The sequence below is a fragment of the Camelus bactrianus genome, chromosome 8 (genome assembly GCF_048773025.1).
Source record: "Camelus bactrianus isolate YW-2024 breed Bactrian camel chromosome 8, ASM4877302v1, whole genome shotgun sequence".
NCBI classification, from domain to species: Eukaryota; Metazoa; Chordata; class Mammalia; order Artiodactyla; family Camelidae; genus Camelus; species Camelus bactrianus.
In genome coordinates, this window is record NC_133546.1 from 90,041,104 (window position 1) to 90,064,659 (window position 23,556).

The following is a 23,556-nucleotide window of genomic DNA, read 5'->3' on the forward strand; positions in this document are numbered from 1 at the left end:
TGGATCTCTTCCCCCCCCCCTTCCCAGGTCGACCAGCCGTCGCGGCCCTCTCGCTCGCCGCGGCCCGAGGGATTGTATTCCGTGTGCGTATGCAGCTTCCCTGTGCTCCTGTGGCCCCGAGGATCTCTTGCCGACCGGGCTTCCTCGGTTATTGGATGATCTAGGTTGCTTCCCGTCATGGAGGGATTTTTATTTTGCATGCTTGGCTTAAGTAAGTAAGTAAGTATGTATGTATGCATGTTTGTTTGTTTGTTTGTATGTATGTATGTATGTGGTGTGTGTATGCGTGCGTGTTACGTGTCTATGGACTTGATTTGTGCTCTTTTCTTGGTGAGATTGGCCGGAGGTTTGTCGATTTTATGGACTCTTTCAAAAAAACAGCTTTTGGTTTGATTTCTTCCTTTTCTTTCTTTTCTTTTCTTTTCTTTTCTTTTCTTTTCTTTTCTTTTCTTTTCTTTTCTTTTCTTTTCTTTCTTTCCTTCCTTCCTTCCTTCCTTCCTTCCTTTCTTCCTTCCTCCCTCCCTCCCTCCCTTTCTTTTTCTTTCTTTCTTTCTTTCTTTCTTTTTCTTTCTTTCTTTCTTTCTTTCTTTCTTTCTTTCTTTCTTTCTTTCTTTCTTTCTTTCTTTCTTTCTTTCTTTCTTTCTTTCTTTCCTTCTTTCCTTCTTTTCTTTCTTCTCTTTTTATTTTAACCTCTACTTTATTGATTTCCTGATCTTTAGGATTTCCTTCCTTCTGCTGACTTTTGGGTGTTTCTGCTCTTCTTTTTTTTAGTTCTTTCAGCTGGTGGGTTCGATTGTTTCTTTGAGATCATTCTTCATTTTTTAGGAAGGCCTGTATCGCTATAAAGTTCCCCCTTAGTGCAGCCTTGGCTGCGTCCCATAAGTTTTGGGTGGTTGGGTTTTCATTTTCATTTGTATCAAGGTTCTCTTTGCTGTTGTTGTTGTTGTTGTTGTTGTTGTTGTTGTTGTTGTTGTTGTTGTTGTTCTTGGGTTTTTTGTTTATTTCAACTTTGATTTCATCATTCACCCGTTGGTTTTTCGATAGCATGTTGTTTCATCTCCATGCTTCCCCCCCCCCCCGCCTTTAGTTAGCTTTTAGTTGGCTTCTGTGACTCACTTGTACGTTTTGGAGTTCGGTTGACCCTGTTTGGAAGTCTGTTCACCTATGGCTATAACTGTATGAAACAGATAGTAATAGAATCTCAAACCCATCTAAAAGAGAAAGAAAGGAAGGAGAAGGGGGAAAAAAAAAAAGTCTCTATTATTTTCTTGCTTCCCTCTGCCACTCTTAACGATTTAGATGTCTTCTTTTACAATTTTGTGTTTATTCTGTTTGGAATGAATGGTAGTGATCACCTTTCCGGTGATGAGTGTCTCATTTTTGTACCATCCTCCTTCTTCTCTATTTAGAGTAGACCTGTTGATGTTTCTTTTAGCATGGGTTCAGTGTTGCTAAACTCTTTTCGTTTTTGCTTGTCTGTGAAGTTCTTTACCTCCCCTTCTATTCTAAAGGATAGCTTTGCTGGATAGAGTATCCTAGGCTGCTTCTTTTTGTTTGTTTTGTTTTGTTTTGTTTTGTTTTTCATTCAAGAATTTCAATAGATCTTGCCACTCCCTTCTGGCCTGTAGTGTTTGTGTAGAGAAATCCGCTGAGAGCCTTATGGGGGTTCCCTTGGAACTCACTCTTTATTTTTCTCTTGCCGAAAGGCATTTAGGATCATTGCTTTATCCTTGACTCTGGCCATCTTGATTAGCCTATGTCTTGGTGTGGGCCTGTTTGAGTTCTTTCTGTTGGGTACCCTCTGAGCCTCCTGGACTTGGATATCTGATTCCTTCTTTAGATTTGGGAAATTTTCAGTCATGCTTTCTTCGAATATCTTTTCCGTCCCCTTGGTTCTTTCTTCCCCTTCTGGAACCCCTATTGTGCGTAGATGGGCACGCTTTCGAGGGTCCCTTAGGTCCCTAAGATGGTTTTCGTTGTTCTTTATTGGTTTTTCTCTCAGCTGTTCTGATTGGGTTCTTTCTGTTGTCCTGCCTTCTAGGCCACTTATTCGTTCCTCTGCGTGATCTAGCCTGCTTTGGACAGCCTTTAGACCAGTTCTCATTTCAGCCAATGAGTGGACCAGTTCTCCTTGACTCTTCTTTATAGCTTCGATTTCGTTTTTGACGTATAGTATATCTCTCAACACTATCTCTTGGAGTTCCTTCAGGACTTGGATCACTCCTTTTTGGAAATCTTGATCGAGCAGGCCATCCACGTCTATTTCATGGATCGTGCTTTCAGGGAATTTCTCTGGCTCTTTTAATTGGGAGTGGTTCCTCTGCTTCTTCATAATGCTCCTATCTCTCTGGCACTGTGGCTTAAGGAGTATCAGTTATCTATTGGGGTCCTTAAGGAGTTTATGTATTTATCGAAAGCCTAGGCAGGAATAAAACTTTAAAAGAGAGAGGGGGATAGGGGGAGAGAGAGAGAGAGAGACAGAGACAGAGACAGAGGGGGAGAGGGAGAGAGGGGGGTGGGGGGCAGGATGTTAAAAGAACGGAGAAAAAAAGGTTTGAAAACAGTGTACGATCAATAATAGAAGAGCAAGTTGAAGCAGAATAGCAATTGAGTTGAGACGTCTTCTAAAAGCCTTTAAAAACAAATAGAAAAGATCAGAAAATAATATACAATTGTTTCAAAAGTAAATTTTTAAAAGGTAATCGGAAATAGAACAGATTTTAACAAAAGATAAAACAGAGGATTTTAAAAGACGGGAGAAAGAAAAGGTTTGAAGACAGTGTGTAATCATGAATAGAAGAGTCAGTGGAAGCAGAATAGCGATCGAGTTGAGACGTCTTTTAATAACCTTAATAAAAAGGAGGAAAAAAATCGAGAAACAATATTTGAAACCTGTGAATAACCAGTAACAGGAGATCAAAACCAAGAGAATGAAAAAGGGAAGGGGGTGGATGTTTAAAAATAATAATAATAAAGACTTGAAATGAAACATTTAAAAGGGATTAAAGCCGTAAACGTATACGACTGTCCAAAAGTAAAGGTTAAAAAGGTAACAGAAGGTAAAACCGATATAAAAGAGATTAAAAAAGAAAAAGGAAAAGAAAAAAAAAAAAAAAAAAAAGAGGAAAAAAAAAAAAAAGGATGTGTTCTCCTGGAGACGGTGCGCTCTTAACGGTTTCACCGAGAAGTCTTTCTGTCGTCGCCCTGTTTCGTGAACTCAGCTTGCTGTTTCCGCGGGCCCTCCGTCGGCGCCCTCGTCTGTGCTGCCCTCGGTGCCTGTGGGCAAGTAGATCGCACCCCCTCCTGGCACCGCGGTCGGATGCTGCGTTCCTGCCGGGAAGGAGGGAGGGTGGCTGGCCGCCTGCCCTCTCCCGGCGCCGGTCGCTCCGCTGCTCTGTGCGGCTGTGTGCTCCGCCTCGGGTCGGGTCGGCGCTCCTCTCCGTAGGTGGGCTCGGGGGAGACCGTGGAACCGCCCCGCCCCTGCTGCGTTCCAAAACTCGGCTCCTTCTTAGTCTTGGTGGCGCGAGTTCTCTGAGGTACCGGGGCAGATATATAATATCTGCCTCAGCCTGAAAACGAGTCTCAGTCCTGCCTAGGAGGTTGCAGAGCCCCCGGGTGCGGATTCGAGTCTCGGCCCCGCCCCCGCTCCCGCCCCCGCCCGCGCGCTGCGCGCCGCGCGCCAGGGGCTATGGCGGCTGTGGCTGCGCCCCGCCTCTCTTCTCGCGAGAAGGGCCGGTGATGGCGCCGCGGGTCTGAGGAGATGGAGGCTACGGCGCCCCTCCCCCCAGGGCACACCGGCCGTGTTGCTTTGCCTTTCTTTCCCCGTAATGGAAAGAAAGTTGGGGGGGCGGGTTGTTCTGCTCTGTATCCCCTCCCGGCCACGGCGCGTGGTGCCGCCGCCACGGTCCTCCGCCCGGCTCGTGCGGCCTGTCCCGGCCCCCGGCTGCCGGCCTGCGACTCGGGCTGGGTGTCGCGGGGACCCTCTGTGCCCGTTTCACTTGGGTCGGTCGGTCAAGGGGCGCTCCGGGCAGATCTGAGACTCGGAGGCTCCCCCACCGTCCCGTCGGCCTCTCCGTTGGAGAGGGGGAGGTTTGGCGAACGAGCCCTATTCCTCCTCTGCCGGTCCCTCCCGCACTGTTTTGCTTTTGACTCTTTCTTTTCTCCTTTTCTCCTACCAGATTTTGGGCGTCTTTGTCTTTCGAAGAGGGCGGTGTTCTGTCGGAGTTCCGCAGGTGGTCTGATTGGCCGAGTGGGTCCGTCGATGTGAGTTTTGGTGTATTTGTGGGAGAGGGTGAGCTACGAGCGTCCTTCTACTCCGCCGTCTTGCTTCTTCTCGGGTTATTTTTGAAGAGTAGGTGCTGGGGATTGAACCCTGGACCTTTATTTTTTGCATGCTAAGCATGGGCTGTACTGCCTGATCTCTAGACCCTCCCCACCGCAACCCCCCCCTTTCCCACCGCCTCCATAGTACTCGATGAATCTCCTACCTAGATATCCATGCTTCCTTGGAATAGGGCCGTCGTTTTCTTCATCGGATTGATGCACGTCTGTGGATTCGTCTCGTTTCTCTCCACTGCGGTGGGTGGCATCGGGGCGTGGGGTGGGGTGGAGTGGCGTGGGCTGGGAACAGTTCTTCACGTGTAGAGGTGGAGCGGAGCGATGAGGATGGTGACTGTTTCCCCGAGTGCTCGCGCCGGGTGATGGAGGCCTGTGGTCTGACTTGGAAGAGGACTCGGGTGACCAGAACAGAGCCTGTGTGGGGTCGTTGTGGAGGGAGGAACTCCACCCCCCCCCCCAGCCCCAGCCAAGGCACTCGTACCTCATCGAGGGACGGTCGGCCGAAAACAAACGAAAGCTGTCAGAGGTTTGGGGGTGGGGGTGAAGGGGTGTGTGTGTGTGTGTGTGTGTGTGTGTATGTGTGTGTGTGTGTGTGTGTCTGTGTCTGTGTCTGTGTCTGTGTGTCTGTGCCTGTGTGGTGTGTGTGGTGTGTGTGGTGTGTGTGTGTGTGTGTGTGGTGTGTGTGTGTGTGTGTGTGGTGTGTGTGTGTCCCCGTTCCCCGTACCACGGTCTCTGGTCGAGGCCCCCACGTGCGGAGAAACGCACGCCAGGCCGTCCGTGCTCCTGGTTGTCCGGCCGCGTGTCCCTGCCACCCAGAGATCCCGAACCGTCCCGCTCGCTCCCCTGCCATGTGCCATGTGCCACCTTCCTGTCGGCCGGGCGCTATTTTAGACCCTGCGAAGAAGTCGACCGGACGGCCGGGCCGGGCCGGGCCGGGCCGAGCCGAGCCGAGCTGAGCCGATCTGAGCCGAGCCCGTCCAGGCTGGGGTGGGTGGTGCTGGGTTCAGAGGAGTGGGGTACAAGCGGGAGGCGGGCGTCGATGGAGGGGAGGGGGAGGGGGAAGGGAGAGGAAAGGGGAGGGGAGGGGGAGCAGGGATGACGATGGTCTGGGGTTTGGCGTGTGGGGTGGGGGTGGGAGGGATGGTAGCCATCCTATGACTTTCTCTCCCTACCCCGCCTTTTGCAAGTCTGTTAGAGTGACAAGGTGGTGCTGGTTTCTGGCTGGTGCACACCATAGTGATTCTGTTCTTCTTTTTCCTGGTCTTTTTCAGGAACCCTCGTCCCGAGGGACTGAATCTAGTGCCCTGTGCTGCGCGGTATGACCTAGGGGTCGAATCTGCCAGGAGAGGACTTACAAGGATTTCGAGGATCCTGGAAAACTGCTACCATCCAGAATCCTACATGGATGTTCAAGATCTTGTGGATGGACGGACGGACGGAAGACGGATCGAATGGAGGCCCCGCCCCATCCCCTGGACCCCTTGGCCCAGGAGGATCGTGATGGGTCTGGAAAGGACTCTTCCGACGAGGGTCTCGGGATGGACTTTCTCTGTCCGCGGAAGGTGTTTCTGCACAAAGAGGAAGAGAGGGGCGTTCTCGGCCAGAGAGCCCGAACCGCCTCCTTTCAGGGATCCGCTCCAGTCAGGGTTGGGGTCGGGGTCAGAACGCAGCCACCGACAGCTCCCCTCCCTCGTCTTGGCTCTCCAACTTGGGAAACCCTCCTCCCTGCCCCCTCACCCATCTTCTCTTCAGCCGGCCTCCAGCTTCCCCGTGCCAACCACCTCTCTCATGCTGCCGGACTTTCCTCCTCCTTGGGCTGCCAGGAAGCTCTCCCGCTCCTCCACGTGCTTTGGCTTGGAATCCCTGACAAACACAAGCGGTGCTGGTGGGCGGGGCCGCGGGCGGTGGCAGAAGGACTCCCTTCATCTTATGGGAGCGATTTTTATCTCCATAGAGGTGGCGATTGAGAAAACACATAAAATCACTCAGAAGAATACCCATGTGTAGTATCCCTGACCTAGATCCGTGTCTGTCTGTCTGTCTGTCTGTCTGTCTGTCTCTCTCTCTCTGCCTCTCTCTCTCTCTCTCTCTCTCTCTCTCTCTCTCTGCCTCTCTCTCCATTTCGCTATTCTGTGTGCGCGCGCGCGCGCGCGCGCATGCGTGTCTGTCTGTCTCCCTTGTCTCTCTTTCCTCTCCTCTCCCCTCCTCTCCTCTTCCCTGTTCTCCCCCCTTCCCCCTCACCCCTCCACTCCTCTCTTCTCCCCTCCACTCCTCTCCTCTCCCTCTTCTCCTCTCCCCTCGCCTCTTCTCATTTCCCCTCCCCTCCCCTCTTTTCCCTCCTCTCCTTTCCTGTCCTCTCCCCTTTTATCCCTCCTCTCCTCTGCTCGCTCTCTCTCTCTCTCTCTCTCTCTCTCCCCCCCTTCACTTCCCTCCCTCCTCCCTACCCCCCCAACCCCTACCTTCACAGGGCCTCATAGATTGCAATCGGTTTCCATGAAATGTGATGAAGAGGGAATGAATTTTAGAATGATATCCCCATGCCATCGAATCCTTCTTCCCCAGGGATAGCGACTTATTTGTGGTCGTGTTTGTTTTTGTTTTTCTTGTTGTTTTGGGGCGCATCGAGTGCGCAGGAGGCGTTGGGAGTGAGGGTGATGTTTCTCTTTCTGTCTGTCTCCTCCTTAGGACGGATTTTAAGAGGAGGGAGGACTCACAGAAATCTACCATCTTGTCTCGTACTGCAGCTGTGTTTGAGCTTCCTATACGATCTGGGCGGAACACTCCCCACCCTCACCTCAAGCCGCCATTGCCGCCCCCTCAGCCCCCTGCACCCCCGTCCAGTCCCACACTTGGGGCTGTGGTTGGGCATGGGGGGATGTTGGCGGGGTGGTGGTTGGTGGGGGGTGGGGTGGTGGAGGAAACCAGAAAACAGACCACTGTGGCACGTGGGTGACTGGGGCTTCAGGGTGAAGGAGGATGAATAAAATGGCCGGAATTAGGCTAACGGATTGCTTCTTCTTTTTTTGGCGGGGGGGGGGAGGGGAGGATCATTAGGTCATTCATTCATTCATTCACTCATTCATTTGCTGGGGGGGGTGTCATTCGGTTTCTTATGCTCGCCCTGAAAACGGTCAACTGTCCTGACTGACTGGTTGCTGCTCACGGTTCCAGGCCTGTTGTTGAAACTGGAAGCTATCGATCTTACTGTTTCTACTGTATTTCACTCATTGAAAGTCATCATCATGCTGGGTCTGAGTCTTTCTCCGAGGAGAAGGTCGGTCACGGGACTAATGACCTGACAAAATAGCCTGAGTGACCAAGAAGGCCACACCTTGAGTGCTTATGAGATAACGAGATCTAACCACCAGCCTCTATAGAATGGGTCACCTGGAGGCATCGTGACACCATTCTGAGTCTTCTGATGAGAAAACGATTCTGTGGATGGTGATCGATGCCCGATTGTTTGAGCTATGGCTCTAGAACCACCCCACCCACTCCATCCCCAAGGTGGGTACACAGTTTTGAAGACGCTAGCCTGCTGTGAATCCCCTTTGCCCGGCAGAGTGATAAAATGGCCTCTTTGCTTCTAAGCTCCAAGACCTTGTCTCTGGATTCTTGGGCTCGTCGGGGACGGGGGCCGATCTTTTGGCAACAAGCGTGCTTCAGAAACAGCGGATGCCCGAGAAGGACACTCTGCCTCTCCCTCTTCTTCCGGGCCTGAAATGGGGAGGAAAAAAAAAATCGCTTCCCCTGGAAGCTGGAGTCCGGAGCCCGCCATCCGGAGGGACTTCTGGCTTGGCCTTCTCCTGGGGTGGGGGGGGAGGGCACGCCACTGCACGTGTTCTTTGTCAACTCCCTGTTTCTCTCTTCTCGAGTTATCTCTTTGGGACGGCTCCCACACTGGGTGAAAACAGACAGACAGGCTGGTATGTCTCCCTACCCCACCCTTCGCCCCCAAATGACTGATCTCCTGTCCCATCAGAATCACCACTTGTTTTCCAACGTGGCTTTCTTGGATCCTGGAGGACTTGTAAAGGAAAAGCCCAGCTGGGCTAACAAGCTAAAGTCACAAATCTAAGTGTGATAAGTGTCCGTTTACTGATCTAAGTTCTGCTGGGCTAACTCGTAAATCTGAAGTTTAGTGTCAGTTTACTGGGCTAACAAGCTAACTCGTAAATCCAAGCTCAACAAGTGTCAGTAACGTGATCTGTTCCAAATTGATAAGCTCCAGTGTACTGATCCTTTGCTTTTTGTTGTATGAGTCTTATTGGCGAATAGACCCATATTTGTAATTAACCCTATGAAACCTCATGTGCACGTCTTGGAGGTGCTCAGAGCTTCGGAGCAGAAGCCCCTCTGAGCCCGCCGGCGTAATAAATCTGAGTAGTCCAACCCTCCGAGTGGTGCTTGTTTCTTGGCTGGCCTGTCATTTCCGTAACAGACATTTTCCCACCCACTCGGGCGCGTTCTGGAATTCTGAGTGTGGGGAGGTTCCGTCCTCTGTCTGCAGCGCCTGGGATCTACTAGGAGCCCTCCGTGTGTCTTCCCCGAGTGTCTCCTAGTGCGGGATGCCGGGAAAATGCGGGGTTGGCTGGAAATGCAGGTAGAATCTAGTGCCTCCCCTTGGACAGGGGAGGTAATTAGTGGAATTCCCCCTGCAAGGGAACACCTGTGACTCCATTCAGCTGCGTGGAGGGCGGCCCCAATCCTCCCCTAACCACTCGTAACTGTTCCGTAATTCTGAGTGTTGGGAGGTTCCGTCCTCAGTCTGCAGCGTCTGGGATCTCTTAGGAACCCCCCGCGTGTCTTCCCCGAGAGTCTTCTAGTGAGGGCTGCCGGGGAAATGTGGGGTTGGGCTGGAAATGCAGGTAGCATCTAGTGCCTCCCCCTGGACATGGTAGGTAATTAGCGGACATCCCCCTGCCAGGGAACACTTGTGACTCCAGGCAGCTGCGTGGAGGACGGCCCCAAACCTCCCCCACCCACTCGGACGCGTTCCGGAATACTGAATGTGGAGCGGTTCCAGCCTCTGCAGTGCCTGGGATCTCTTAGGAGCCCTCAGCGTGTCTTCCCCGAGTGGCTTCTAGTGCGGGCTGCCGGGGAAATGCGGGGGTTGTGTTGGAAAAGCAGGTAGCATCTAGTGCCTCACTCTGGACAGGGGAGGAAAATAGCGGAGTTCCCCCTGCCAGGGATCAGCTGTCTCACCAGGCAGCTGCGTGGAGGGTGGCCCCAAACCTCCCCCAACCACTCGTAATTGTTCCGTAATTCTGAGTGTGGGGAGGTTCCGTCCTCTGTCTTCAGCGTCTGGGATCTCCTAGGAGCCCTCCGCGTGTCTTCCCTGAGTGTCTACTAGTGCGGGCTGACGGGGAAAGGCGGGGATTGGGCTGGAAATGCAGGTATCATCTAGTGTCTCCCCCTGGACAGGGGAGGTAATTATCGGTCTTCCCCCTGCCAGGGAACAGCTGTGACACCAGGCAGCTGCGTGGAGGGCGTCCGAAAACCTCCCCTACCCACACGTTAGCGTTCAGGAATACTGAGTGTGGGGAGTTTCCGTCCTCTTTCTGCAGGACTGGGAACGCCTAGGAGCCCTCCGCGTGTCTTCCCCGAGTGTCTCCTACTGCGGGCTGCCGGGAAAGGCAGGGGATGGGCTGCAAATTCAGGTATCATCTAGTGCCTACCCCTGGACAGGGGAGGAAATTAGCGGACTTCCCCCAGCCAGGGAACAGCTGTGACACCAGGCAGCTGCGTGGAGGGCGGCCCTAAACTTCCCCCAACCACTCGGCCGCGTTCCGGAATTCTGAGTGTGGGGAGGATCCGTTTTCTGTCTGCAGCGCCTAGAATCTCTTAGGAGCCCTCCGAGTGTCTTCCCCGAGTGACTCCTAGTGCGGGAAGCCTGAGAAAAACGGGCGTTGTGTTGGAAAAGCAGGTAGGATCTAGTGCCTCCCCCTGGACAGGGGAAGTAATTAGCGGACTTCCACCTGCCAGGGAACAGCTGTGAAACCAGTCAGGTGCGTGGAGAATGGCCACTATCCTCCCCTACCCACATGACCCTTTCCGGAATTCTGAGTGTGGGGAGGTTCCGTTCTATGTCTGCAGAGCCTAGGATCTCCTAGGAGCCCTCCGCGTGTCTTCCCCGAGTGTATCCTAGTGCGGGCTACCGGGGAAAGGCGGGGTTTGGGCTGGAAATTCAGGTAGCATCTAGTGCCTCACTCTGGACTGGGGTGATAATTAGCGGAATTCCCCTGAGAGGAAACAGCTGTGACAACAGGCAGCTGCGTGGATTTCAGCCCGAACCTCCCCCACCCACTCGGCCGCGTTCCGGGGTTCTGAGTGTGGGGAGGTTCCGTCCTCTGTCTGCAGCATCTGGGATCTATTAGGAGCCCTACGCGTGTCTTCCCCGAGTGTCTACTTCTGCGGTCTGCCGGGGAAATGCGGGGTTGGACTGGAAATGCAGGTAGCATGTAGTGCCTCCCCCTGGACAGGGGAGGTAATTAGCGGAATTCCCCCTGCCAGGGAACAGCTGTGAAACCAGGCAGCTGCGTGGAGGGTGCCCCCAAACCTCCCCAAACCACTCCTATTTATTCCGTAGTTCTGATTGTGGGGAGGTTCCTTCCTCTGTGTGCAGCACTTGGGATCTCCTAGGAGCCTTCTGCGTGTCTTTACTGAGTGACTTCTACTGCGTGCTGCCGGGAAAGGTGGGGATATGGCTGGAAAGGCAGGAAGCGTTTAGTGCCTCCCCCTGCTCAGGGGAGGTAATTAGCGGACTTCCCCCTGTCAGGGATCAGCTGTGACACCAGGCAGCTGCGTGGAGGGCGCCACAAAACATCCCCAAACCACTCTTATTTATTCCGTAATTCTGATTGTGGGGAGGTTCCTTCCTCTGTCTGCAGCACTTGGGAAATCCTAGGAGCCCTCCGCGTGTCTTCCCTGAGTGTCACCAAGTGCGGGCTGCCGGGGAAATGCGGGGTTGGGCTGGAAATGCAGGTAGAATCTAGTGCCTCCCCCTGGACAGGGGAGGTAATTAGAGGACTTCCCCCTGCCAGGGAACAGCTGGGACACCAGGCAGCTGCGTGGAGTTCGGCCCCAAACCTCCCCAAACCTCTCGGACATATTCCGTAATTCTGAGTGTGGGGAGGTTTCGTACTCTGTCTGCAGTGCCTAGGATCTCCTAGGAGCCCTCACGCTTGTCTTCCCTGAGTGTCTCCTAGTGTGGGCTGCCGGTTAAAGGCCGGGGTTGGGATGGAAATGCAGGTAGCATCAAGTGCTTCCCCCTGGACTGGTGAGGTAATTAGCGGAATTCCCCCTGCCAAGGAACAGCGGTGAAAACAGGCAGCTGCGTGGAGGGCGGCCCCAATCCTCCCCAAACCTCTCGTACATATTCCGTAATTCTGAGTGTGGGGAGGTTCCGTCCTCGTTCTGGAGAACCTGGGATCTATTAGGAGCCCTCCGCGTGTCTTCCCCGAGTGTATCCTAGTGCGGGCTGACGGGAAGGGCAGGGGTTGGCCTGGAAATGCAGGTATCATCTAGTGCCTCCACCTGGACAGGGGAGGTAATTATCGGAATTCCCCCTGCCATGGAACAGTTGTGACACCAGGCAGCTGCGGGGAGGTCGGCCCCAAATATTCCCCACCCACTCGGCCGCGTTCCGGAATTCTGAGTGTGGGGAGGTTCCGTACTCTGTCTGCAGCGCCTGGGATCTCCTAGGAGAAATCCGGGTATTTTCTCGATTTTCTCCTAGTGCGGGCTGCCTGGGAAAGTCGGGGGTTGGGCTGGAAATACAGGAAGCATGTAGTGCCTTCCCCTGGACAGGGGAGGTAATTAGCGAAATTTCCCCTGTCAGGGAACAGCTGTTACACCAGCAGCTTCGTGGAGGGCGGCCCCAAAACTCCCCCAACCACTCGGCCGCGTTGTGGAATTCTGATTGTGGGGAGGTTCTGTCCTCTGTCTTCAGTGCCTGGGATCACCTAGGAGCCCTCCGCGTGTCTTCCCCGAGTGACTCTTGGTGCGGGCTGCCGGGGAAAGGCAGGGGTTGGGCTGGAAATGCAGGAACCATGTAGTGCCTCCCCCTGGGCAGGGGAGGTAATTAGAGGACTTCCCCCTGCCAGGGAACACCTGTGACTCCAGGCAGCTGCGTGGAGGGTGCCCCCAAACCTCCCCAACCACTCCTATTTATTCCGTAATTCTGATTGTGGGGAGGTTCCTTCCTCTGTCTTCAGCACTTGTGATCTCCTAGGAGCCCTCCGCGTGTCTTCCCTCAGTGTCTCTTAGTGCGGGCTGCCGGGGAAATGTGGGTGTTGGGCTGGAAATGCAGGTAGCATCTGGTGCCTCCCCCTGGACAGGTGAGGTAATTAGCGGAATTCCCCCTTCCAAGGAACAGCTGTGACACCAGGCAGGTGCGTGGGGTTCGGGCCTAAACCTCCCCCACCCACTCGGCCGCGTTCCGGAATTCTGAGTGTGGGTGATTCCGTCCTCGTTCTGGAGAACCTGGGATCTATTAGGAGCCCTCCGCGTGTCTTCCCCGAGTGTAACCTAGTGCGGGCTGACGGGAAAGGCAGGGGTTTGGCTGGAAATGCAGGTATCATCTAGTGCCTCCAACTGGACAGGGGAGGTAATTAGCGGACTTCCCCCTGCCAGGGAACACCTGTGACTCCAGGCAGCTGCGTGGGGGGCGGCCACAAACGTCCCCAATCCACTCGGCCGCGTTCCGGATTTCTGAGTTTGGGGAGGTTCCGTCCTCTGTCTGCAGCGCCTGGGATCTCCTATGAGCATTCCACGTGTCTTCCCCGAGTGTCTCCTAGTGCGGGCTGCCTGGGAAAGTCGGGGGTTGTGATGGAAATACAGGAAGCATGTAGTGCCTTCCCCTGGACAGAGGAGGTAATTAGCGGATTTCCCCCTAAAAGGGAACAGCTCGGACACCAGGAAGCTGCGTGGAGTGCGCCCCAAAACCTCCCCAAACCACTCGTATTTATTCCGTAATTCTGATGGTGGGGAGGTTCCTTCCCCTGTCTGCAGCACTTGGGATCTCATAGGAGAACTCCGCGTGTCTTCAACGAGTGACACTTGGTGCGGGCTGCCGGGGAAATGCGGGGGTTGCGATGGAAATGCAGGAAGCATTTAGTGTCTCCCCCTGGACAGGGGAGGAATTCAGCGAAATTCCCCCTGCCAGGGAATACCTGTGACACCCGGCACCTGCGTGGAGGGATGTACCAAATCTCCCCCACCCACTCGGCCGCGTTCCGGAATTTTGAGTGTGGGGAAGTTCCGTCCTCTATCTGCAGTGCCTGGGATCTCCTAGGAGCCCTCCGCTTGTCTTCCCAGAGTGTCTCCTTTTGCGGGCTGCCGGTTAAAGGCCGGTGGTGGGATGGAAATGCAGGAAGCATTTAGTGCCTCCCCCTGGACAGGGGAGGAAATTACACAAGTTCCCCCTTCAAAAGAACAGCTGTGACACGAGACAGATCCGTGGAGTGTGGCCCCAAACCTCCCCGAACCACTCGTAATTGTTCCGTAATTCTGAGTGTGGGGAGGTTCCGTCCTCTGTCTGCAGCACTTGGGATCTCCTAGGAGCCCTCCGCGTGTCTTCCCAGATTGTCTCCTTGTGCGGGCTTCCGGTTAAAAGCCGGTGGTGGGATGGAATTGCAGGTAGCATCTAGTGCCTCCCCCTGGACAGGGGAGGTAATTAGCGGACTTCCCCCTGCCAGGGAACAGCTCTGACACCAGGCAGCTGCGTGGAGTTCGCCCCAAAACCTCCCCAAACCACTCCTATTTATTCCGTAATTGTGACTGTGTGGAGGGTCCTTCCTCTGTCTGCAGCACTTGGGATCTCCTAGGAGAACTCCGCGTGTCTTCCACGAGTGACACTTAATGCGGGCTGTCGGGGAAAGGCGGGGGTTGTGATGGAAATGCAGGAAGCATTTAGTGCCTCCCCCTGGACATGGGAGGAAATTAGCGAACTTCCCCCTGCCAGGGAACAGCTGTGACACCAGGCAGCTCCGTGGAGTGTGGCCCCAAACCTCCCCGAACCACTCGTAATTATTCCGTAATTCTGAGTGTGGGGAGGTTCCGTCCTCTTTCTGCAGCGCCTGGGATCTCCTAGGAGCCTTCCGCGTGTTTTCCATTAGTGTCTCCTAGTGCGTGCTGCCGGGGAAATGCGGGGGTTAGGCTGGAAATGCAGGAAACATGTAGTGCCTCACCCTGGACAGAGGAGGTATTTAGCGGACTTCCCCCTGCCAGGGAACAGCTATGACACCTGGTAGCTGCGTGGAGGGCGCCCCCAAACCTCCCCAAACCACTCCTATTTATTCCATAATTCTGATTTTTGGGAGTTTCCTTCCTCTGTCTGCAGCAATTGGGATCTCCTAGGAGCCCTCCGCGTGTCTTCCCTGAGTGTCTCCTAGTGCGGGCTGCCGGGGAAATTCGGGTGTTTGGCTGGAAATGCAGGTAATATCTAGTGCCTCCCCCTGGACAGGGGAGGTAATTAGCGGACTTCCCCCAGCCAGGGAACACCTGTGACTCCAGGCAGCTACGTGGAGGGCGGCCCCAAACCTCCGACACCCACTCTGCCGCGTTCCGGAATTCTGAGTGTGGGGAGGTTCCGTCCTCTGTCTGCAGCGCCTGGGATCTCCTAGGAGCCCTCCAATTGTTTTCCCCGAGTGTCTCCTAGTGCGGGAGGCCGGGGAAATGCGGGGGATTGGCTGGAAATGCAGGTAGAATCTAGTGCCTCACTCTGGACAGGGGAGGTAATTAGCGGACTTCCCCTGACAGGGAAGATCTGTGACAACAAGCAGCTGCGTGGAGGGCGGCCCCAATCTCCCCCACCCACTCATCCTCGTTCCGGAATTCTGAGAGTGGGGAGGTTCCGTCCTCTGTCTGCAGCGCCTGGGATCACCTAGGAGCCATCCGTGTGTCTTCCCGGAGTGACTCGTAATGCGTTCTTCCGGGGAAAGTTTGGGGTTTGGCTGGAAATGCAGGAGGCATTTAGTGCTTCCCCCTGGACAGGGGAGGTAATTAGCGGACTTCCCCCTGCCAGGGAACAGGTGTGACACCAGACAGCTGCGTGGAGGGCGCCCCAAAACCTCCCCAAATCACTCCTATTTATTCCGTAATTCCGATAGTGGGGAGGTTCCTTCTTCTGTCTGCAGCGACTGGGATCTCCTAGGAGCCCTCCGCGTGTCTTCCCAGAGTGTCTCCTTTTGCGGGCTGCCGGTTAAAGGCCGGTGGTGGAATGGAAATGCAGGAAGCATTTAGTGCCTCCCCCTGGACAGGGGAGGAAATTAGACAATTTCCCCCTGCAAAAGAACAGCTGTGATACCAGACAGATCCGTGGAGTGTGGCCCCAAACCTCCCCGAACCACTCGTAATTGTTCCGTAATTCTGAGTGTGGGGAGGTTCCGTCCTCTGTCTGCAGCACTTGGGATCTCCTAGGAGCCCTCCACGTGTCTTCCCAGATTGTCTCCTTGTGCGGGCTGCCGGTTAAAAGCCGGTGGTGGGATTGAATTGCAGGTAGCATCTAGTGCCTCCCCTGGACAGGGGAGGTAATTAGCGGACTTCCACCTGCTAGGGAACAGCTGTGACCCCAGGCAGGTGCGTGGAGAATGGCCACTAACCTCCCCTACCCACTCGGCTCTTTCCGGAATTCTGAGTGTGGGGAGGATCCGTTCTATGTCTGCAGAGCCTGGGATCTCCTAGGAGCCCTCTGCATGTTTTCCCCGAGTGTCTCCTAGAGCGGGCTGCCGGGGAAAGGCAGGGGTTGAGCTGGAAATGCAGGTAGCATGTAGTGCCTCTCCCTGGACAGGGGAGGTAATTATCGGAATTCCCCCTGCCATGGAACAGCTGTGACACCAGGCAGCTGCGGGGAGGTCGGCCCCAAATATTCCCCACCCACTCGGCCGCGTTCCGGAATTCTGAGTGTGGGGAGGTTCCGTCCTCTGTCTGCAGCGCCTGGGATCTCCTAGGAGCCCTCCGATTGTTTTCCCCGAGTGTCTCCTAGTGCGGGAGGCCGGGGAAATGCGGGGGATTGGCTGGAAATGCAGGTAGAATCTAGTGCCTCACTCTGGACAGGGGAGGTAATTAGCGGACTTCCCCTGACAGGGAAGATCTGTGACAACAAGCAGCTGCGTGGAGGGCGGCCCCAATCTCCCCCACCCACTCATCCTCGTTCCGGAATTCTGAGAGTGGGGAGGTTCCGTCCTCTGTCTGCAGCGCCTGGGATCACCTAGGAGCCATCCGTGTGTCTTCCCGGAGTGACTCGTAATGCGTTCTTCTGGGGAAAGTTTGGGGTTTGGCTGGAAATGCAGGAGGCATTTAGTGCTTCCCCCTGGACAGGGGAGGTAATTAGCGGACTTCCCCCTGCCAGGGAACAGCTGTGAAACCAGGCAGCTGCGTGGAGGGCGCCCCAAAACCTCCCCAAATCACTCCTATTTATTCCGTAATTCCGATAGTGGGGAGGTTCCTTCTTCTGTCTGCAGCGACTGGGATCTCCTAGGAGCCCTCCGCGTGTCTTCCCAGAGTGTCTCCTTTTGCGGGCTGCCGGTTAAAGGCCGGTGGTGGAATGGAAATGCAGGAAGCATTTAGTGCCTCCCCCTGGACAGGGGAGGAAATTAGACAATTTCCCCCTGCAAAAGAACAGCTGTGATACCAGACAGATCCGTGGAGTGTGGCCCCAAACCTCCCCGAACCACTCGTAATTGTTCCGTAATTCTGAGTGTGGGGAGGTTCCGTCCTCTGTCTGCAGCACTTGGGATCTCCTAGGAGCCCTCCACGTGTCTTCCCAGATTGTCTCCTTGTGCGGGCTGCCGGTTAAAAGCCGGTGGTGGGATTGAATTGCAGGTAGCATCTAGTGCCTCCCCTGGACAGGGGAGGTAATTAGCGGACTTCCACCTGCTAGGGAACAGCTGTGACCCCAAGCAGGTGCGTGGAGAATGGCCACTAACCTCCCCTACCCACTCGGCTCCTTCCGGAATTCTGAGTGTGGGGAGGATCCGTTCTATGTCTGCAGAGCCTGGGATCTCCTAGGAGCCCTCTGCATGTTTTCCCCGAGTGTCTCCTAGAGCGGGCTGCCGGGGAAAGGCAGGGGTTGAGCTGGAAATGCAGGTAGCATGTAGTGCCTCTCCCTGGACAGGGGAGGTAATTAGCGGACTTCCCCTTGCCAGGGAACAGCTGTGACACCAGGCAGCTGCGTGGAGGGCGCCACAAAACATCCCCAAACCACTCTTATTTATTCCGTAATTCTGATTGTGGGGAGGTTCCTTCCTCTGTCTGCAGCACTTGGGAAATCCTAGGAGCCCTCCGCGTGTCTTCCCTGAGTGTCACCAAGTGCGGGCTGCCGGGGAAATGCGGGGTTGAGCTGGAAATGCAGGTAGCATGTAGTGCCTCTCCCTGGAGTGGTGAGGTAAATAGCGGACTTCCCCCTGCTAAGGAACAGCTGTGAAACCAGGCAGCTGCGTGGAGGGCGGCCCCAAACCTCCCCCACCCACTCGGCCGCGGTCCTGAATTCTGAGTGTGGGGAGGTTCCGTCCTCGTTCTGGAGAACCTGGGATCTATTAGGAGCCCTCCGCGTGTCTTCCCCGAGTGTATCCTAGTGCGGGCTGACGGGAAAGGCAGGGGTTGGGCTGGAAATGCAGGTATCATCTAGTGCCTCCACCTGGACAGGGGAGGTAATTATCGGAATTCCCCCTGCCATGGAACAGCTGTGACACCAGGCAGCTGCGGGGAGGTCGGCCCCAAATATTCCCCACCCACTCGGCCGCGTTCCGGAATTCTGAGTGTGGGGAGATTCCGTCCTCTGTCTGCAGCGCCTGGGATCTCCTAGGAGAAATCCGGGTATTTTCTCGATTGTCTCCTAGTGCGGGCTGCCTGGGAAAGTTGGGGGTTGGGCTGGAAATACAGGAAGCATGTAGTGCCTTCCCCTGGACAGGGGAGGTAATTAGCGAAATTTCCCCTGTCAGGGAACAGCTGTTACACCAGCAGCTTCGTGGAGTGCGGCCCCAAAACTCCCCCAACCACTCGGCCGCGTTGTGGAATTCTGATTGTGGGGAGGTTCTGTCCTCTGTCTTCAGTGCCTGGGATCACCTAGAGCCCTCCGCGTGTCTTCCCCTAGTGACTCTTGGTGCGGGCTGCCGGGGAAAGGCAGGGGTTGGGCTGGAAATGCAGGAACCATGTAGTGCCTCCCCCTGGACAGGGGAGGAAATTAGAGGACTTCCCCCTGCCAGGGAACACCTGTGACTCCAGGCAGCTGCGTGGAGGGTGCCCCCAAACCTCCCCAACCACTCCTATTTATTCTGTAATTCTGATTGTGGGGAGGTTCCTTCCTCTGTCTTCAGCACTTCTGATCTCCTAGGAGCCCTCCGCGTGTCTTCCCTCAGTGTCTCTTAGTGCGGGCTGCCGGGGAAATGTGGGTGTTGGGCTGGAAATGCAGGTAGCATCTAGTGCCTCCCCCTGGACAGGTGAGGTAATTAGCGGAATTCCCCCTTCCAAGGAACAGCTGTGACACCAGGCAGGTGCGTGGGGGTTGGCCCTAAACCTCCCACACCCACTCGGCCGCGTTCCGGAATTCTGAGTGTGGGTGATTCCGTCCTCGTTCTGGAGAACCTGGGATCTATTAGGAGCCCTCCGCGTGTCTTCCCCGAGTGTATCCTAGTGCGGGCTGACGGGAAAGGCAGGGGTTGGGCTGGAAATGCAGGTATCATCTAGTGCCTCCAACTGGACAGGGGAGGTAATTAGCGGACTTCCCCCTGCCAGGGAACACCTGTGACTTCAGGCAGCTGCGTGGAGGGCGGCCACAAATGTCCCCAATCCACTCGGCCGCGTTCCGGAATTCTGAGATTGGGGAGGTTCCGTCCTCTGTCTGCAGCGCCTGGGATCTCCTATGAGCATTCCACGTGTCTTCCCCGAGTGTCTCCTAGTGCGGGCTGCCTGGGAAAGTCGGGGGTTGTGATGGAAATACAGGAAGCATGTAGTGCCTTCCCCTGGACAGAGGAGGTAATTAGCGGATTTCCCCCTAAAAGGGAACAGCTCGGACACCAGGAAGCTGCGTGGAGTGCGCCCCAAAACCTCCCCAAACCACTCGTATTTATTCCGTAATTCTGATGGTGGGGAGGTTCCTTCCCCTGTCTGCAGCACTTGGGATCTCATAGGAGAACTCCGCGTGTCTTCAACGAGTGACACTTAGTGCGGGCTGCCGGGGAAAGGCGGGGGTTGCGATGGAAATGCAGGAAGCATTTTGTGCCTCCCCCTGGACAGGGGAGGAATTCAGCGAAATTCCCCCTGCCAGGGAATACCTGTGACACCCGGCACCTGCGTGGAGGGATTTATCAAATCTCCCCCACCCACTCGGCCGCGTTCCGGAATTTTGAGTGTGGGGAAGTTCCGTCCTCTATCTGCAGTGCCTGGGATCTCCTAGGAGCCCTCCGCGTGTCTTCCCAGAGTGTCTCCTTTTGCGGGATGCCGGTTAAAGGCCGGTGGTGGGATGGAAATGCAGGAAGCATTTAGTGCCTCCCCCTGGACATGGGAGGAAATTAGCGAACTTCCCCCTGCCAGGGAACAGCTGTGACACCAGGCAGCTCCGTGGAGTGTGGCCCCAAACCTCCCCGAACCACTCGTAATTGTTCCGTAATTCTGAGTGTGGGGAGGTTCCGTCCTCTTTCTGCAGCGCCTGGGATCTCCTAGGAGCCTTCCGCGTGTCTTCCCTGAGTGTCTCCTATTGCGTGCTGCCGGGGAAATGCGGGGGTTGGGCTGGAAATGCAGGAAACATGTAGTGCCTCACCCTGGACAGAGGAGGTAATTAGCGGACTTCCCCCTGCCAGGGAACAGCTGTGACACCAGGTAGCTGCGTGGAGGGCGCCCCCAAACCTCCCCAAACCACTCCTATTTATTCCATAATTCTGATTTTTGGGAGTTTCCTTCCTCTGTCTGCAGCAATTGGGATCTCCTAGGAGCCCTCCGCGTGTCTTCCCTGAGTGTCTCCTAGTGCGGGCTGCCGGGGAAATTCGGGTGTTTGGCTGGAAATGCAGGTAATATCTAGTGCCTCCCCCTGGACAGGGGAGGTAATTAGCGGACTTCCCCCAGCCAGGGAACACCTGTGACTCCAGGCAGCTACGTGGAGGGCGGCCCCAAACCTCCGACACCCACTCGGCCGCGTTCCGGAATTCTGAGTGTGGGGAGGTTCCGTCCTCTGTCTGCAGCGCCTGGGATCTCCTAGGAGCCCTCTGATTGTTTTCCCCGAGTGTCTCCTAGTGCGGGAGGCCGGGGAAAGGCGGGGGATTGGCTGGAAATGCAAGTAGCATCTAGTGCCTCACTCTGGACAGGGGAGGTAATTAGCGGACTTCCCCTGACAGGGAAGATCTGTGACAACAAGCAGCTGCGTGGAGGGCGGCCCCAATCTCCCCCACCCACTCATCCTCGTTCCGGAATTCTGAGAGTGGGGAGGTTCCGTCCTCTGTCTGCAGCGCCTGGGATCACCTAGGAGCCATCCGTGTGTCTTCCCGGAGTGACTCGTAATGCGTTCTTCCGGGGAAAGTTTGGGGTTTGGCTGGAAATGCAGGAGGCATTTAGTGCTTCCCCCTGGACAGGGGAGGTAATTAGCGGACTTCCCCCTGCCAGGGAACAGGTGTGACACCAGACAGCTGCGTGGAGGGCGCCCCAAAACCTCCCCAAATCACTCCTATTTATTCCGTAATTCCGATAGTGGGGAGGTTCCTTCTTCTGTCTGCAGCGACTGGGATCTCCTAGGAGCCCTCCGCGTGTCTTCCCAGAGTGTCTCCTTTTGCGGGCTGCCGGTTAAAGGCCGGTGGTGGAATGGAAATGCAGGAAGCATTTAGTGCCTCCCCCTGGACAGGGGAGGAAATTAGAAAAATTCCCCCTGCCAAGGAACAGCTGTGACACCAGACAGCTCCGTGGATTTTGGCCCCAAACCTCCCCGAACCACTCGTAATTGTTCCGTAATTCTGAGGGTGGGGAGGTTCCGTCCTCTGTCTGCAGCGACTGGGATCTCCTAGGAGCCATCCGCGTGTCTTCCCCGAGTATCTCCTAGTGCGGGCTGCCGGGGAAATGCGGGGGTTGTGCTGGAAATGCTGGAAACATGTAGTGCCTCACACTGGACAAAGGAGTTAATTAGCGGAGTTCCCCCTGCCAGGGAACAGCTGTGACACCAGGCAGCTGCGTGGAGGTCGCCCCCAAAACTCCCCAAACCACTCCTATTTATTCCTTAATTCTGATTGTGGGGAGGTTCCTTCCTCTGTCTGCAGCACTTGGGATCTCCTAAGAGCCCTCCGCGTGTCTTCTACGAGTGTCTCTTAGTGCGGGCTGCCGGGGAAAGTCGGGGGTTGAGCTGGAAATGCAGGTAGCATGTAATGCCTTCCCCTGGACAGGGGAGGTAATTAGCGTACTTCCCCTGACAGGGAACAGCAGTGACAACAGGCAGCTGCGTGGAGGGCGGCCCCAAACCTCCCCCACCCACTCAGCCTCGTTCGGGAATTCTGAGAGATGGGAGGTTCCGTCCTCGTTCTGCAGCGCCTGGGATCACCTAGGAGCCGTCCGCGTGTCTTCCCAGAGTGTCTCCTTTTGCGGGCTGCCGGTTAAAGGCCGGTGGTGGAATGAAAATGCAGGAAGCATTTAGTGCCTCCCCCTGGACAGGGGAGGAAATTAGACAATTTCCCCCTGCCAAAGAACAGCTGTGATACCAGACAGATCCGTGGAGTGTGGCCCCAAACCTCCCCGAACCACTCGTAATTGTTCCGTAATTCTGAGTGTGGGGAGGTTCCTTCCTCTGTCTGCAGCACTTGGGATCTCCTAAGAGCCCTCCGCGTGTCTTCTACGAGTGTCTCTTAGTGCGGGCTGCCGGGGAAAGTCGGGGGTTGAGCTGGAAATGCAGGTAGCATGTAATGCCTTCCCCTGGACAGGGGAGGTAATTAGCGTACTTCCCCTGACAGGGAACAGCAGTGACAACAGGCAGCTGCGTGGAGGGCGCAACAAAACCTCCCCAAACCACTCCTATTTATTCCATAATTCCGATTGTGGGGAGATACCTTCCTCTATCTGCAGCCATTGGGATCTCCTAGGAGCCCTCCGTGTGTCTTCCCTGAGTGTCTCCTAGTGCGGGCTCCCTGGGAAATGCGGGGGTTGTGCTGGAAATGCAGGTAGAATCTAGTGCCTCCCCCTGTACAGGGGAGGTAATTAGCGGACTTCCCCCTGCCAGGGAACAGCTGTGACAACAGCAGCTGCGTGGAGGGCGCCCCCAAACCTCCCCAAACCACTCCTACTTATTCCATAATTCTGAGTGTGGGGAGGTTCCGTCCACTGTCTGCAGCACTTGGGATCTCCTAGGAGCCCCCCGCGTGTCTTCCCAGAGTCTCTCCTAGTGCGTGCTGCCTGGGTAAGTCGGGGGTTGGGCTGGAAATTCAGGTAGAATGTAGTGCCTTCCCCTGGACAGGGGAGGTAATTAGCGTACTTCCCCAGAAAGGGAACAGCTTTGACAACAGGCAGCTGCGTGGAGGGCGGCCCCAAAACTCCCCTACCCACTCAGCCTCGTTCCGGAATTCTGAGAGTTGGGAGGTTCCGTCCTAAGTCTGCAGCGCCTGGGAACTCCTAGGAGCCATCCGCGTGTCTTCCACGAGTGACACCTAGTGCGGGCTGCCGGGGAAAGGCCAGGGTTGTGATGGAAATGCAGGAAGCATTTAGTGCCTCCACCTGGACAGGGGAGGGATTTAGCGAAATTCCCCCTGCCAGGGTACAGCTGTGATACCAAGCAGCTCCGTGGAGGTTGTCCCCAAACCTCCCCCAACCACTCGTAATTTTTCCGTAATTCTGAGTGTGGGGAGGTTCCGTCCTTTGTCTGCAGCGCCTGGGATCACCTAGGAGCCATCCGTGTGTCTTCCCGGAGTGACTCGTAATGCGTTCTTCCGGGGAAAGTTTGGGATTTGGCTGGAAATGCAGGAGGCATTTAGTGCTTCCCCCTGCCAGGGAACAGGTGTGACACCAGACAGCTGCGTGGAGGGCGCCCCAAAACCTCCCCAAATCACTCCTTTTTATTCCGTAATTCCGATAGTGGGGTGGTTCCTTCTTCTGTCTGCAGCGACTGGGATCTCCTAGGAGCCGTCCGCGTGTCTTCCCAGAGTGTCTCCTTTTGCGGGCTGCCGGTTAAAGGCCGGTGGTGGAATGAAAATGCAGGAAGCATTTAGTGCCTCCCCCTGGACAGGGGAGGAAATTAGACAATTTCCCCCTGCC

The 23,556-nt window shown here is 55.4% G+C and overlaps 2 long non-coding RNA genes across 2 annotated transcripts; one reads left to right on the forward strand and one right to left on the reverse strand.

Moving 5' to 3' along the window:
• Positions 1 to 2,823: 2,823 nt before the first annotated feature.
• LOC141578430 (uncharacterized) lies at positions 2,824 to 4,315 on the reverse strand. The gene is made up of 2 exons (XR_012508826.1): positions 4,176 to 4,315; positions 2,824 to 3,531 (listed from the first exon to the last, which is right to left on the reverse strand). It is a non-coding gene; the product is annotated as an uncharacterized LOC141578430 (long non-coding RNA).
• Positions 4,316 to 4,349: 34 nt separating this feature from the next.
• On the forward strand, positions 4,350 to 7,342 carry LOC141578431 (uncharacterized). The gene is made up of 2 exons (XR_012508827.1): positions 4,350 to 5,325; positions 5,610 to 7,342. It is a non-coding gene; the product is annotated as an uncharacterized LOC141578431 (long non-coding RNA).
• The last annotated feature ends 16,214 nt before the right edge of the window (positions 7,343 to 23,556 follow it).